Source organism: Aptenodytes patagonicus, chromosome 2, assembly GCF_965638725.1.
Source record: "Aptenodytes patagonicus chromosome 2, bAptPat1.pri.cur, whole genome shotgun sequence".
Classification (NCBI taxonomy): domain Eukaryota; kingdom Metazoa; phylum Chordata; class Aves; order Sphenisciformes; family Spheniscidae; genus Aptenodytes; species Aptenodytes patagonicus.
Window position 1 is genome coordinate 100,721,435 of NC_134950.1, and position 15,339 is coordinate 100,736,773.

The window sequence follows — 15,339 nt, forward strand, 5'->3', positions numbered from 1 at the left end:
GCTAGACATGGTAGCGTTGAGTCAACTGTGAGTTTTTGTGACATGACTGTCCATCTGCACTGAATGTGGTTTGTTGCCATATTCAGGTTTGGAGAATTACAATATAGAGTGCGTGCCTCTTTCTTTTCACTTTCCCTGCACATGTGTGTGCGTGCACCCACACACTTGAATAACGCTCTCCCTTTGTCATTACACTCTGAAAGCCACCAGCTGCATTAATGAGAGATTTTCAAAGGCCAAAACAGGAGCTTTTGGACTTTCCCTAAAGCAGTAAGATAGGTGTATTTGATATTGCTATCACTATAAGGAATTAAAAAGAGAGAGAACTGTATCCTTCACGGTAACAGATAGAAATGGAGGCACACAGGAAGATTTTTCTTGATGTAGCTAGAGCTTCAGCTAGTGCTGGTGCCTTACTGTTGATTCAGATTGAAGGTCAGAGCCTTAAAAAGTTAAGTGCTGAATATTCAAATTTAATTTATAGCATTAAATTAGGATGGCTTATAAGTTTAACTAGCCTTAAGGGTGCTAAGTATTTCCAGCTGAGGCCAAAAGGACTTTCAGCTGGTCAGCAGTTCTTGTGATTGGGCCTGATACTACTTACTGTAATTTTCTTGCACACCTGATATTGCTGCATTTTTTGCAGGTATGAGTTTCTTTGCTCACATCGTTTCATGCCTCATTTGCTAACTCTTCTGTTCTGCAAAATTGGCAGGATGACAGCAGGCAACTCCCTCATCCTTTTGTGTTAGGACTAATCCTCAGGGTTCTTTCTGATGTGTCTCCAGAAATATGAATTCAGCTTAGGCTGAATGCTGATTTGATTTGTAATACTAAAATGTTAACAGTGCAGATCGCTTTCTGAGTATTTTCTGTCTCTTAAAAAGAAATTGTTGTAGAGGTGTACATGAACAGTTCCAGAGTTTTAAGCTCTCTGTCACATAAAAAATGTTTTTAAAATACAGATGTACCTTGGCACATGCCTGAGTACTTTGCTGAATCTCTACATTTGGCTTCATTTAGCATACTTGGAGCTTTAAAAATAACAATTAGATGACCGGTCATTTAACACGTTGTGGTATTTTAGTGCTCTGAATTGTGTTTTTCTGCTTTGGCATGATAGATTTTTATTTTGATTTCAGATTATATGGCTTGTTTTTACTTCAGTCTTTTTTTATTTAACGTATGATTTAATTAAAATTTTGTTGCAGTGATTGATAGTTGCTTTATTTGATACCTGTTTATAGGCATTTATTCATTACTTTTTTCAGTGTACTGATATTTGTCAGAAGAGAATGATATTATTTCTTTTGTCAATGAAAATGAGGCTGTAAATTACTGTAATTTTGGGATACATTTCTGGTATGAGCAAACAGTATTCCCTTGGTGAGTTTTCCACTATGGAAAACTGGGTTATGCATAATACATTTTAGAAAAGACCTGTATTCCTCTAAAGAGGAATGGCATTGTGCAACTCCTGGAAACTATAGGAAGAATCTAAATGTATGTATATTTGTATTCAAAGTATGCCTCAGCATCTGCAGTATCGTTCCTCCTGGTTCATGTAGGGGACTGGAAATGGTTGGTTGCGGGTTCTGTTCCTGATTTTTTTTTTCTTTCTTTTTTCACTCCAGTTCTGTAGGACATGAGGTGAATGGTTCAACTCTGTGCACCTTGGTGCAGTCACCTGCCAGATTCTTCCCAGAGCTGCCCTGCATCTGCCGCTGGTGCGGCCGCGTTAGGTCCTGGGGTGATGATACCCACAGTCACCAAAGATCAAAATGAAAGTCACACAGATGCGTGACTTTGTATTTTACTGACAAGTGCAAAAGGATTTGCCTAAATTACGACTCAAGAGTAAGCTGTGGGAGGAGGGAGGATATGATATATTCTTTCCTGCTAAAGTCATAGCGTTAATATTCTTGGCAGCGTCACTGAGCTCCGCAGTAACTTCTGGTTTACATTTTAAAAATGCACCAAATAGCATATACTGTTTAATTCCGGGTTGCATTATGCAACAGAATGCGATTGCCTCAGTGAAGCACATCTGCATTGCGAGAGTAAACTCTCCTGGGAAGCAAGCGCATCTTCCGCAGAAGTCGGAGTGAGGCGTGGGCAGGGCATTGCTATTTTGGCAAGCAGAGGGAGCCAGCGTTGGAAAGCTGCCTCACCTTTCACTTTCCATGGAACTTACCCTTTCTCCCTGTTTCAGGCACCAGCCGCTGCCACTTGCTTCTCCTAGTCCTGGTGTGGGGCTGGGGATGCTTTCAGTGGTTGATTAAAGCATTAATCTAGGTTTTGGGAGCCATGGTCTTTGCTGTCTGGCTGGCTTGTTTGTGATCCCCAAGCAGGATAGGCTATTAGGGAGCAGTAAGGAATGCAATTCAAAAAACATCTGGAAGAGCTAAGAAAATGTTTTGTTTTTATTAAAAAAAACCCCAAAACCACACCTCTGTGATAGTATCTTCTTTAACTGATTAAGTCGGCAGCAGTTGATGGCGGATACAAAATTCCTGTCGTTTTTATACTGTGTTTCAGTTTGCTTCTTCCAAGCCTCTCTCTTGCTGGAAGCAAAGTCAGGCTCCTGCTGTCTCAGTTCAGCTGAAGTTCTTCCTGTCATCCTAAAGCTTGGTTATCAACCCTCCTATTCCTCTTATCAGCATGCATTACGTTTTTATGGCAGTGTTTAGCAAAGACTTTCCAACAGCGCCTGTGACAATGTAATTGGACCTCTCTGATAGAAATTACTCCCTCTTTACTGGGGGGCTCTGGGTGCTTTCTAACACAGCTTTCTTTGAAGCAGGCTGGGTGTCTGGTCGGCCAGTCTGTAATGTGGGTGCACAGAATTTCACCAGGCACTATTTGAAGTAGTTATTCATGGTTTGCTGTTAAACTGCAAGACTGGAGTGAGTGAGATTCCCCAGGGGTCTGTCCGGGCTTTGGTAATATTCATTGTTTTCATTATTGAAATGATTGATGGAGCAGAGAGAGCAGTTATTAAATTTACATAGGATGAGAAGCATGGAGGGGGGCTGCAGGCTCCTCGGAGGGCAGGATTAGAGTTCAGAGGGGCCCTGGCTAACTGAAGGAATGGTTTGGGGAAAAAAAACAGGATACAAACTTAAAAGCACTGCACAGGGATAGAAATATCCAGTTGCATGACATAGGATGGGGAATGGCTGATTCAACAGTGGTCCTATAGAAGAAGGTCTGTGAGCTGGAGTTGGGCTATGCTGGAGGCAGTTTGGCCTGGTTTAGTTGAATAGAGTGTTAAAAATCACAGCTGGTTCCCAGACCACCAGAGAAAACCAGCCTGCAGCATGTCCTGGCCTCCTGTCCCCTGGGAGCTGGACTGCCAGTGCTCTGCTGAGTGGGCAGCTTTTCCTTCCCTCCCCTGCCTGCTGTGGCTCTGACCCTGGAGCTGGCGACCCTGCAGCTCCATCGTGAGCGCCTGCGGGAAAGAGCCCCACCTCATCTCCTCCCAGGCCTGATCCGCGTGCGCAGGACAGCACGTCTGAGAGTGAAGGGGATCATCAACCTGAGACCGTGGGTGTCATACAGTCATACAAGGAACAAAGTTTTCCCATCCCTGCCCCTCGAAAAAGCACTGTTTTGGGGTGTGTAAAGAAAAGGCACGAAATAACCTGTCCACTCCACTCAGTGTTGGAAATGGCTCAACATCTAGTTTGGGGCACAACATAGTCAAGAGCCAGCTGGATGGCATCCAGGGAGAAGGCAGTGAAAATGATCAAAGATTTGGAAAACATGACCTGGGAAAGAAGATGAAAGAATTGGGATTGTTTAGTCTACAGGGGAGAAGGCCAGTAACAGACATGATAGCAGTGTTCAAGTATGTGGAAGGTTCCTACAGGGAGGAAGGGAATAAACTGTACTGCACAACTGCTGGGGTTAGGACGAGAAGAAATGGGCTTAATTTGAAGGTGGCAAGACTTAGGTAAACATTTAAGAAAGCTTTCACATGATAAGGGTATTTTGGTGCTGCAGTCATTTGCCTTTGGGAAAGCTGTGGAAGCATCGTCACTGGAGGTTTTTATAAAACAGACAAACCTCCTCCAGGAATATTTTGGGCATTGCTTTGGGGAAGGAGGTGGAATGCATGCTTCTGAAGGTAGTTTCCCAGGAAATTATGAAGAATTTTTTTTTGTGTGTGTGTGATGTTGTGAACTTAGGTAATCTCTAATAACCCAACAAATAACTCGGAAGGTAGTGGCAATTCATTATTGCAACATATCAGTGGTAAATAGACAGCTGATTTATGCACAAAAAATGATGATGATATTATCCTTCTGCTCTCTGTTCTAGTTTTAAAAAAAAATCTGTGAGTAAGCTAATTTTACTGGAATGTTTCAAAAGGCTGTTCCTGTAAATATATTACTCTATACAGAAATAGAGGAAGTGATGTTGGTTGGCGCTGCATATTGAAATATTGTGCAAACACAATCAGTACCCGCTAATACATAGTGTGGCCATAGTAAAGCCAGCAGTACTCCATGAGGCACGGGAGTTTTACACTAGACCATGATGTTGTATTTTCAACCTAGATGTTTGTGCACTTGCGTACTACTTTTATGTGGAGTCGGGGAGCAGGCTGAGAAGAACTAGGCTTTAATTACCTCATTGCTATCTAATACATGAGTTATTCTTCTCCGTTGTCTCGTTACATTAAGTGCATGAGGCAGCAATTGAAGAACAAACCTCAAACTTGTCCTTTGCTTCTTAAACCAAAAAGCCCTTTGGCAGCTCCTGCAGCCACTGTGATTGCATTTCCCCATGCGTTTGCCGTTCAGTGTATGGAGGCGGCATGGGGAAAAAGGAGAGGTTCTTCCCCATAGTGTAGCCTCCTGCCTCGAGAAACGGCTCGTAATGTCCACATGAATACTGTTCCTCCTCTCTTCGTTCTCGCTGGAGGATCACCTCCATGACTTTGCAAGTTTCTGCAGGTCCCCTGAAGCCTTCTAACTCAGTTTCTGCTATAGAACAAAAAAGTATTTTTCTTTCTGAAACACAGCTTCCCCTGTCCTCGTTGCTGTGCAGGGCAGGGAAGAGGAGGTCTGTGCTGCTGTAGCCTGTGGGAACAACCTGGGTGGTCAAGGTGCTACAGGACACCTGTAGGAGAGACTCCCGAGTAGGTAGGGCCAGGCAATTTGGGTCCGGTGAGAGCAGCCAGGCTCCTTGTCTCCTGCTCAGCGCAGCTCCAGACTTGACAGCCCTGAGGGGTGTTTTGTCGCTGTCATCCTGGGACTAGGAGCACTGGTAGAGGATGGTGCAGAGTCACCATGTGCCCAGCGCGGATTTAGCAAGGCTTATCGTAATCCTGGCAGGATCCATGCTAACCCTGAGCGGTCAGACATCACCACGCGTTCATGTCCCTGGCCCTGCAGCTCTGGCCGCGCAGTGCTGTGCTTACGCCAAGCAACCAGCTGCTGGGCCAGTCCTGGTGCTTCTGTATCTGGAAGAACTGCCCTGAGCACTTAAGAGCTGCTGGCCATTACCTCTCTGCAAAAGCTTCCTCCTTCTAGTCTGCTGCTATGCAGGTCTGTGTCCTGATCGAGCGTGATAACAAAATGAGGGCATGCATTCACACATGCACATACGTGCATATATTTTAGCCTCTTGCCTTTTTTTAATTTGAAATACCAGCATGCATTTGTCTCTGTCCCAGTGTATCTGGCATGCATCAGCAAACTAACATTCTTCCTCATGATCTTGAGTGTCCCATCTCACAAGAAATGAATCAGCACTGCTCCTCCTGTGGAGGGTTCTTAGGGGGATTTAAGTCGCTGATTTCAGTTGTGACTAAAGTCAGCAAGCAGGAAAACTTTATTAAAATAATCAGCTTCTAAATCTTGTTTTTCATTTACTCTTTTTAGTTATTGTCCTTAAGAAGGGATTGCTTTCAGTACTTGAAATAATTTTATAGATCTTTTTTTAAACTTAGACTGCATTATATTTGTACAGATGTTCCACCAGTAATCTGGTCCAACATAGATTTCTGTGGGCCTCTAATTTTTCTATTTTTTTATTTTAATCAGTGGTGCGTTTTCTGTTCACTGTTTACTAGATTATATTTTTGCGTGTGACTTGTATCAGGCTACATTCACATGAAAATAAACGTTCAGCAAAAATGCACAAAAAAGAGATTTTGAAACATTTCTGTCATGTAAATAAATGCTTCCTTAAAATAGGAGCTGGGAAATAGGAGGGGAAAAAAGGCAAAAAATTAAACTTGTTTTGCATTAAAATTAAGCCATTTTTAAAAGGAACAGTTAATTGTAGTTAAGTCAATTTTTTTTTTTTTTTTTTTGGTCACACTATCTTAGAGAGTTTTGGGAATCATAGATCCTGAACTCTTGCACATCACTTCCATTAAGAAATTATTTGAACTCCTATTTTCTTACTTTTACAACTTCCAGTTCCTTTCTCCTGTTTGAGCTAAGTATTTAACTCAGCCTGCTGAGTGCACTGAAATGAAGATGACACCTTCTCTGGCCTGGCAGAAGAGGCTGCTACTGCAAGCTGATGTAGGATGTTGGTCAGGCCTGGTTTAAGAAGCGTAGTCAGTAACTGCTATCAGTTCCAAGGTTTGATTTTTCTTTGAGACTTCAGCAGCAAAAACATACCCTTCTCAAAATGTTACTTTTAAAAAAAAAAAAAAGAATTCAGATGGTTTCAGTAGATACAGTATTTGAACGTAACATGGATCATCATAACCTAGTTAAAATATGTCTTAATTTACGTACATAAATGCATAAGAGAGAAGTCACTTATTTATTAGTCTATATGCGGAAGGTAGTGATCTAGCTCCACTGTGCCCAGAGGGAGAGAAGAGGGTTGTATAGCAGACCGAGGAGAGGAACAGGGTTTGGGGCTTTGCTGTTGTGTTCCCAGTCACGTTCTTGGATCTTGCAAAAGTGACTCTGTCTTTCAAATTCATCCAGCTGTAAATGAGGAAGTGAGTCTGAGCACTGTTGAGGGGTTTTAGGAATAAAGTTAGTAATTTTGTCTTCTGACGTGCTCCACCTACATAATTTCTCCCAGGAAAAGGCAAGCGAAATGCTACTTTACCATTTTAAGCCACTGTCCCTTCAGGACTGCAGTGATGGCTGTTGGTCCCACGGGGGGCAGCAAGCTCAAGGCACACGTGGATCAAGTGTGATAACACTGATCACTTGTGGAGTCTGGCAGTTTTCTTCTCGGGGAGCTTTGCAAACATGAGCTGGAAGTAAAGATACTAGACAAACTCGTTTTCTTTCTCTAATGTGTGTATGAAAGGCCAGTTCTTGGAAACTGGGGAAGGAATTAAGAATGTGGTGCTGAGATAAATCTTCAGAGATGTGCACAGGCTGAGGATCAGGTGATTCCCCCTCTTCCATCCCTTTTAGCCATGACTTGCTGACATTGCTCCTGGTGACAGTTCATGCAGGGGGAGACGTTACTGCTCCTGGCACTTACCGTGCTGGTTAACTCTTAGCAACGTGAACTCTGCGCTCTATCACTTAACACCTTTGCCTTCTGCTCTCCTAGCTTGACACCCGTCCTCAGCCACCTTTGATGCAGGGTGTCACCCTCGACTAGCTATGTCTTGCATCTTGGGTTAGATGGATGAGTGCATCTGATGGCTCCTTTTGAAAGCGGATGTGCAGAAGTGTGTATATTGCCAGGGGGCTGTGGCCGAGAGATGCAGGAACCTTTTTGCAGAACTATCAGTAATGGTTTGTCATCGATTTGTCACCATTTAGCAGCCTCAGTGCTGAGGGCCTGAGAGCCCTGTGTTGGGAGTTACATAGGTGCAGCACTTTCTCCAGGCTGAAGGCAAGGTAGTCCTCACTGAGCCTGCATCTGAATTCTGATTATAATTTGTTGCTAATTGTTGTTGGGTTAGCAGGCACTCTGTGTCCACATGCAAATTGTGCAGTGCATTTCAGGAATTGCCTGCAGAATGTATAGAAGGACTCGCATCATGAATTCAAAGAAAATCAAAGAGCCCACGGAGTGTGAAAAGCAGCAGTAAAATGGGTATAAAGGTGTTTCTGCATAGACAGACCCTTCAAGGGGTAATGGAAGGATTTGAGACTCTGAAAAAAAAAAGTTGTGCATCAGCTTCCATGAATCCTGTGCATTTTTTTTTTTTTTTTTTAAAACAGATTGCCACTGGAGGCTGTAATCAGGAGTATGTTTGTTTATAGAGCTACAAGGGGGAGGCCAGCACAGTGATTTGTGGTTGCAGACTGATTCACTGCTGCTGCAGCCACTGAATGGTGGGCAGGGTGGGGTGGATTTCAGGAGCACCAGAGACACTAACTGCAGGCAGCTAAGAGGGACCTTCTGCGAATGAGTAAAGAAAGCAGTTCCTCTGCAGGCAGGCCAGAAAATGGAAGTAGCAGCTAGCAAAGCCTCTAGACAAGATTAAAACCAACAGGAAATGAAAACTAACTTCACTGTTTTTCTTACAGGCTGACTGCCCTCTCCCTTCGCTAATGCTTGCGATGTCCGTAGGAGAGCAGTTCCTCTACCTACTTCTTGGAAGGCACACTCTTGGGTTAGAAAAGTGCGTGACCAAAGTACAGAGCCAAGCTCTGCTGTCAGTGGGGCTGCACGAGCCTTGGTTCTCGGTCCAGCTTTATTTTAGACACGCAGTTACTTGTCATTATCTCCGTAAAGCTGCATTTAAAAGCAAGGACGTGTGTAAAGAAGGAAAGTACGGCTCTTTCCTGTCTCTCTCTCTCTCTCTCTCTCTCTGCCTGTTATTCTGTTACAACAGATCTGTTGCTGTGCAGAGTGTGTTAGGCTCAGCAACTGCTCTTCGTTGGCGTACCTGCCAACTTTTGAAATCTATAAATAAGGATGTTTGGAGCAGGGGGAATAGACACACCTTCTAACTCCATTGAAATACTTGGACACAACATGCTTATTTTGGCAGGACAGATTGGGAAAGATGAAATATATATATTTTGCTAGAATATAGGGACTATCTCTCCCAAATAGAACAGCTGGCATGTATATGTGGCTAAAGCAGATTTGCTTAGATTTATGCTAGTCATGCTATGAGCTGCACTAAAAGAAAATGAAACAAGTCATCTTTCATCCCCCTCAAATGCAGACCTTTTGCCAAAGTTTGTTTCTTAGAATTTATATGAACCTGATAAAGGAGGATCTTGTGTCTAAAAATAGAGCATTTTACTTTCCTTCTTGCCCCTCGCTGGCAGGGTATAATTTTACCTCAGCCAAGAAGTGAGATGAAAGGCGATTTGAGCTTTGCCTTATGTCTCTGTCCTCTTTTGAGCTGGTGGCAGAGGACCCTCGTCTTTCCCGGCCAGGTTCAACAGTGCAGAGAGTAGGGGTCCTGACAGCGAAGAACCACCATTGCAGGTTGTTTATGTGGTCAGGGCAGCAGCTGCATTTTGCAGGTGATGTGGCCTTGCATATGACTGTATGGTTTCTGCTACCCAAGAACGTGGTGCTTGGTCTCTTGGGGCTAAATGTTCTGCTCTTGCAGCAAAACGGGGTTTGCAATCCTGAACGAAAAAATGGAGCTTTAAACCTGAGTTTTGCAAAGCTACCTGAGCTGCAGGTATACTGGAGCATAGCTCCGCAAATAGCCCCAGCTGCCCTTTTGGCTTCTCGAGGCACATATGAGCTGTGCGGCTACGGCTGCCTCCCGGCTCTGCAAGTGCATGCTGGGGAGGCAAAAAGGGGCCGGGGGGGCTGCAATGCTGCAGCCTCCTGCCCTCGACGCCCACCAGGAAGGCAGAGTCTCACTAGCAGGAACAGAAAAGCTGGCCGTCGGCCAGGTTGAATGCCATGATCCCAGTGACAGCTTCCTTCCCCCCTTCTCTTCCTCCCCACCCTGCTGCCTGAGTGGTTTGGAGGGTGGTGTCCCGAGGCACTCGTCAGTGTGTGTGCGTGTTGCGGGGGGTGCTGTTGCTTTGCTTTTCTGTGCTTTTTTGCATGTGGATCTGTCTGCACCTGTTGGCCTGCTGCTTTTCTAACCCCTGTGCGCGGCGTTCTTTAATTCATGGGATCGTGAGCGTATGAGCCAGCGCACAGCAGCTTGGCATGACCATTTCATTATAGCAAAGGAGGCCTGTGTCCTGCAGGGTTGTTTTATAAAGACATGTCCCATCTGCTGCTGCTTATCATCCTTTTTATCTGTGCTGCTGACTCATGCAGTGTGGTCTGCTCAGCTCTCCGTTGCAGTCACATCACACTTTGAGTTACCTTTACTATGACTCACGCTTGTTTTTTCACTTGGCAAGTGTCAAGCCAAGAACAACCCAGTCCTGTCCCCCTCTCATGTGTTCTGTCCTATCCTACCCGTTACCTCAAAGTCTTGTCCCTCTGTCATAATCTTGTCCTTCCCCTCAAGTACACCACCTGTAACTAAGTTTTAAGTTGTGTAATTTTGTCTTTCGTAGCATCTCTGCACTGTGCACCTGAAGCTAGTGAGATTGCCAGGCTTGTCCTAAAATATGTTAGTTCCTCTTACTTGCCTTCACAGATATGTTTGGTGGAGAATATTTTTTTTCCCTCTGTTTAAAGAAAAAGCATGTTTATTAATGTTTTGGTGTGAAATTTTGCATTGGGACAACATGTGCAGCTTTCATATCTTGATATATAGTATATGCACACAGAACCAAAGCCTCTTGACTTCAAATTTGCCTGTGTGTTGGGCTAATGAGACCACAGCTTCAGACAACTTGTGCTGAGGTTTCCTTTGCTTGCTCTTGGCCTGTACTTCCAGAATCAGTTTGTAGACCAAGGCGTGCATCCTGCGTGGGCAGTCAGCAACTCGGTACACCGAGCTTGAAATCCCCACTTGAAGTGCTAGCGTATTGTTTCCAGGTTGAAGAGGATGATCGAGTTGTGCTACTGAAGGCTCGGTATTTCTTTGCTTCAGCTGAGGGGGGAATTTTGCTAGTGATTTCTTTGTGGACAGATCTTTGGCCCTTTTCAGGGCTGAGATCCCTAAATCTTTTCAAAGGAGAGCCTGGTATGTGCTCCACTGAGAACGGATGATTGGCAAAGGTTGCTGTACAGTTAAACTGATTCTGAGTTCTGTGTCTTACTGTCCTGAGCCCTTGGTTACGTCACACTTTTGCTAAAACTGGCAGTCTGGTTGAAATCTGTTTGCCTTGAATAAACCTTGTAGAATTGGGCTTTTATGTTGCTGTTGTGGTAACTACTTTGATATGATAGAAATTGGCCTAGAAACAAAGGACAGAAATTCTAGGAAAAAGTTCTAGAACAGGAAGGGAGGGTAATGCCAGATTTTTTTATTTAAAAAAACCCCAACTTTTCCTCATATTCTTCTAGCAAAACACTAGGCAGGTTTAGATTGCTGTGTTAATTTTCTCTTCTAGGAACAAAATTAGACTTTTTTTTTTTAATCAGGTCGCATGCAAATGATGAGAACACACAGCTGTCTCTCTTAAACTTGTGTGTAGAAAACGCTTTTTAATGTTAAATGTAACTTTTTTTTTTTTTTTTTTTTAGACCAAGCTGTTTAAAACTTTTCCAAAGGCTAAGTGCATTACAGATTTATCTGTGCCCTTGGATGTAGCCTTTGAAGCAGCACTGCCGGATCAAGCAGACTCTCCAGTCCTGTCTCAGCTCTCTGAGAGAAAAGTCCTTTCTGTACCTGATCTGCAGGGGGGCCCGTTAGTTAGAGACTTGGTAACTCCTTCCTGTGGAAGGCACCAGACTGCGTTTCAGCATTTCCCTGGTGATGTGTGTGTGCTAAACAATGGGTTGGATGGATTGGGCCCTTTGCTGCTAGCAGCTTGGCCTGAAAATATCAGGGGATATGCAGTGAGTGCAGAAGCTTTACCCTTCCAAGCTTGTGGGACTGGCCAGCCATTGGCTTCGGTCTCTGGGCAGGTATGTCATGTCCTCTCCCGTTCCCGCCTCTCCTCCCTATTTATCTTGAAAACTTCATGGTTCTGTGAATTGCTGTTGCTGGGTGTCCCTGGTGGTGTGCTTGCCAAGCTTGGTTGGTTCCTGGTGTAAATAAATGGGGCTAATCATGATCGTAAGCAAAATATTCCATTGTTTCTGAGAAACATCTTGTTTTCTTGTGAGCCTAAAGTAATACGCTCTATAACTCCGAACCACAAATGTACAGCCCTCCTGCCCAACGCGTGGCACCCGAGTAGCAAACGGAGGTTGCTCGTTTGAGTCCTCAACCCTTGGAGGTTTTGCCTTTGCAAGAATGTGACCATGGATGAGATTATATATATATATATGGTGCTGTCCCTGACTTACTGCAAATGGCGCTAGGTATGTCATGGGCACGCGACGTGGTGCAAAGGAGATCGGTGCTTATCGATGGAGGTCTGTGTGCCTCGCAGTCACGCGCCGTGGCTGCACCCTTGGGAAGATGGTGGCATGTGGAGACTTCTCCATTTTCTGGTTTCACTCGGGGCGTGAGGGAGGAAGTGTGGGTGTGCAGGCGGCCGGTGCCATGCCCTCCTGCCGGTTACTGCTGGGTGGCTCTCGCCTTGGCAAGAGCGAGGTAAGGCACCTCCTGCCTCGGGACACTGGGCAAGATCAGTACAGGCTTAGGTTTACTCCGTGGCTCGTTTTACCCATATGCAAAATAGGCGGGTAATGATACCTGCCTTTGTTGTGGAATTGAGGCTTAATTAATTAATTAATTGATGTTCGCTAAATGCCTTGAGATCCAAGAATCACTGCATATGCCCCAGAGCAGCAGCAACACTTTGAGGTTGGAGAACCATCTCCTTTCCCATGATGAGATTTCCCAAAAGGAGAGGCTCCAGCCCCTCCCTCCCCAGCTCCTTTCCCATTTTTTGGACAGAGCAGTGCCGCGCTGCACGGTAATTGTATGGCTTGTTCCCTCTGACTTCTGCCTAAATAAATAAATAAATAAACTGATGTGCTTAATGCAGTCAGCACATAGGGCACTTGCCAAAAGAATTTCACAAAGCAGCAGAGCTGGGTTGCCAAATGTCATGTCTTTTATATAAAGCATTCTTCAGGAAGCAAAGTTGCACAGGGGGAAAAAAAAAGAAGAAAATGTTATAAAAACTCTCACTGCAGTAAGAAACATTTTCTTCCCCCACAGGGAGAATGTCTGGGCCGTGTCATGGTGGGATCAAGGGAGTCTATCTTTATTTCATCTTAAAGGCCCCTCTCTCATTTCTTTTCTGCAGTCCCCCTCCCAAAGAGTAACTCTTCACCGTGCTGGCTTGGAGAACTCAGTTTAGATTAGCATTCAAAAGCAGGGTTGTGGGATGGTTGTCTTATATGTGAAAACATTTGCCAGTGGATTTTGGGTGGAGAGAAGGCTGTTTAAACAGTGTCGGTGCCAGAATGTTTATTAGTTTAATATGATTAATGATTGAGGAAAGCCAACGGAGATTTTTTTTTTTTTTTGGTGGGGAGTGTGGGGGAGGCAACAAAACTTCAACATCAAAAAATAAGACTGTATATTGTAAATGCACGCAAATGTATTTTTATTGAGAGCTTATATGTACAATTTATATGTTTAAGTGTGTCTATGTTTAGATGTGCATTGTGTCACCTTGGTGAGCGTGAACTGCAGTGGTTCGACCCTGGCTCTCCTCTGACAGGTGGAGTTTGCCGTGGGATCTGCTGTGTTCAGAGAGCCTTGGTATCAAACCCTGCTTGAACGGGCACACCATGGCTTGCCGTGGGCTTGCAGGAGCCGAGGCAGAGGTGCCCCGGGGTGAGGCGGCCCCTGCTGTGTTTCCTCAGGGGTGAAGGATGCTGGAGGGTGGGTGGGTGTGAGCGGGTGGCAGGCTGGATCGGGCATTTCGGGGGTCAGCATTGTGGCCCGCGGGCTGTAGCCTGGGCATGGGTGTCCTGGGTAGCTGGGCTGAGCAGTGAGTGGGGTTTCATCTGGTTTTAGGGCCCTGCAGGGGTCCCTGACAGCAACTGGCTGCTGCTGCTCAGCTCACCGGGCTGCTTTTTGGTAAAGCTGTGGGAGGATGAGTTTTGGAAATCACTCTGTATACACTCATATCATTGCTTCTGTTTATCCGTGTACTCCCAGTTCGTATCTCGGGGCGGTTCTTACAGCTCCAGAGGTCAGAATTTTTTCCTCTAAATTAAAGCTTTGTTTTGGCAGCGTGTTGTCTGTAAGTGTCTGCCCTCCCTACGGCGCTCTCAGTGCTGTGCACTAACCAGTTGACTTTTTAAGTCTGGTGTGCGCTTACAGTGTAAAGGTGATTCATTGAATTGGTATCAATAACAGAGAATTGGAGCTATACTGAAGTTTACAAAACACCGTTGAAATTGATTTTCTGAACTTCACCCCTCACGGGAGTCTTTAATCTAATAGCGTAACGTGAGATCATTTAGGCAGCACTGCAGCCTTGCAACTCAGTCCTCCCATGCCATAGCTGCAAACTTGACAGAATATGAATTTAAACTATATATAATACTGTTTCTATCCATATCCGTCACAATTCATTTGAACTTCCGTCAGGGTTACTTCATGGCATAGTTAACACAGTATGCATTAGCAGTATGTTCATTTGTCCTATATTTTGTCAGGAACAAAACAGCATCAATAATCAGACAGGCAGCAAGAGCTTCTGCTTTTGGATTCTTAATGCCTGTATTGCAACAACCCAATAACTCACTGGCAATGAGTCTTTTTAAGTTAGTAGAGTTAAATAATTTAAAACTGTTGCGAAAAAAGACTTCTTTCCTCCTTCTCCTTCCTTTTTCCGGGAGGGAAATTGGAATTCTCTGTGATGAAAAGCCCACATCTCTGGGTATGGTGTCGGTAGGGAAGTCCTTGCCACACAGTTCGTTGTGACAAGTGCTGGCATTTCTTCCAAGTTGTGCTGTGTCAGAAATAGGCACTCTTTAATCATACATTTTCTTCCTTCTTGCAATTACACAGTTCTGAAGTCCTGCCCCTCTCTTTGGGTTGCAAGCACTGAAATTTTTGCTGCTGCTGGTGTGAGTCCTCACCCACGTGTCTTGTGTTTTGTGTTGAGCTAATGCGCAAGGAACGAAAACCAATTAACAGGCTAGTGCTCAGACTTTGGTGTACACGATGTCTTTAAATTTAGAGTGCAAGTGTTGTAACGTAATTCCCGGATCGGAAGAAAAGCATTCTGAACAACTTCTAGTACGTATTTGTATGATCAGTGCAATGAGATTGTGAATCAATATGGTCTGTATTATATAAGCATAATTTTAGATTAATTTCTGAATAAGTCACATAGTCCTCGGAATAGATGAAAGTGAACATGATATTTGCACAAAGAAAGAAAACGTGATAGGAACCCTTCCATTTATACTTAGGCACAGATGGTGCAGTGA

General features: G+C 44.4%; 1 protein-coding gene across 9 annotated transcripts in view; it reads left to right on the top strand.

Annotated features, from left to right (window-relative positions):
- Nucleotides 1-15,339, top strand: part of ATXN1 (ataxin 1) — a 253,466-nt gene that overhangs the window by 55,446 nt on the left and 182,681 nt on the right. The gene's annotated exons all lie outside the window — the stretch shown is intronic.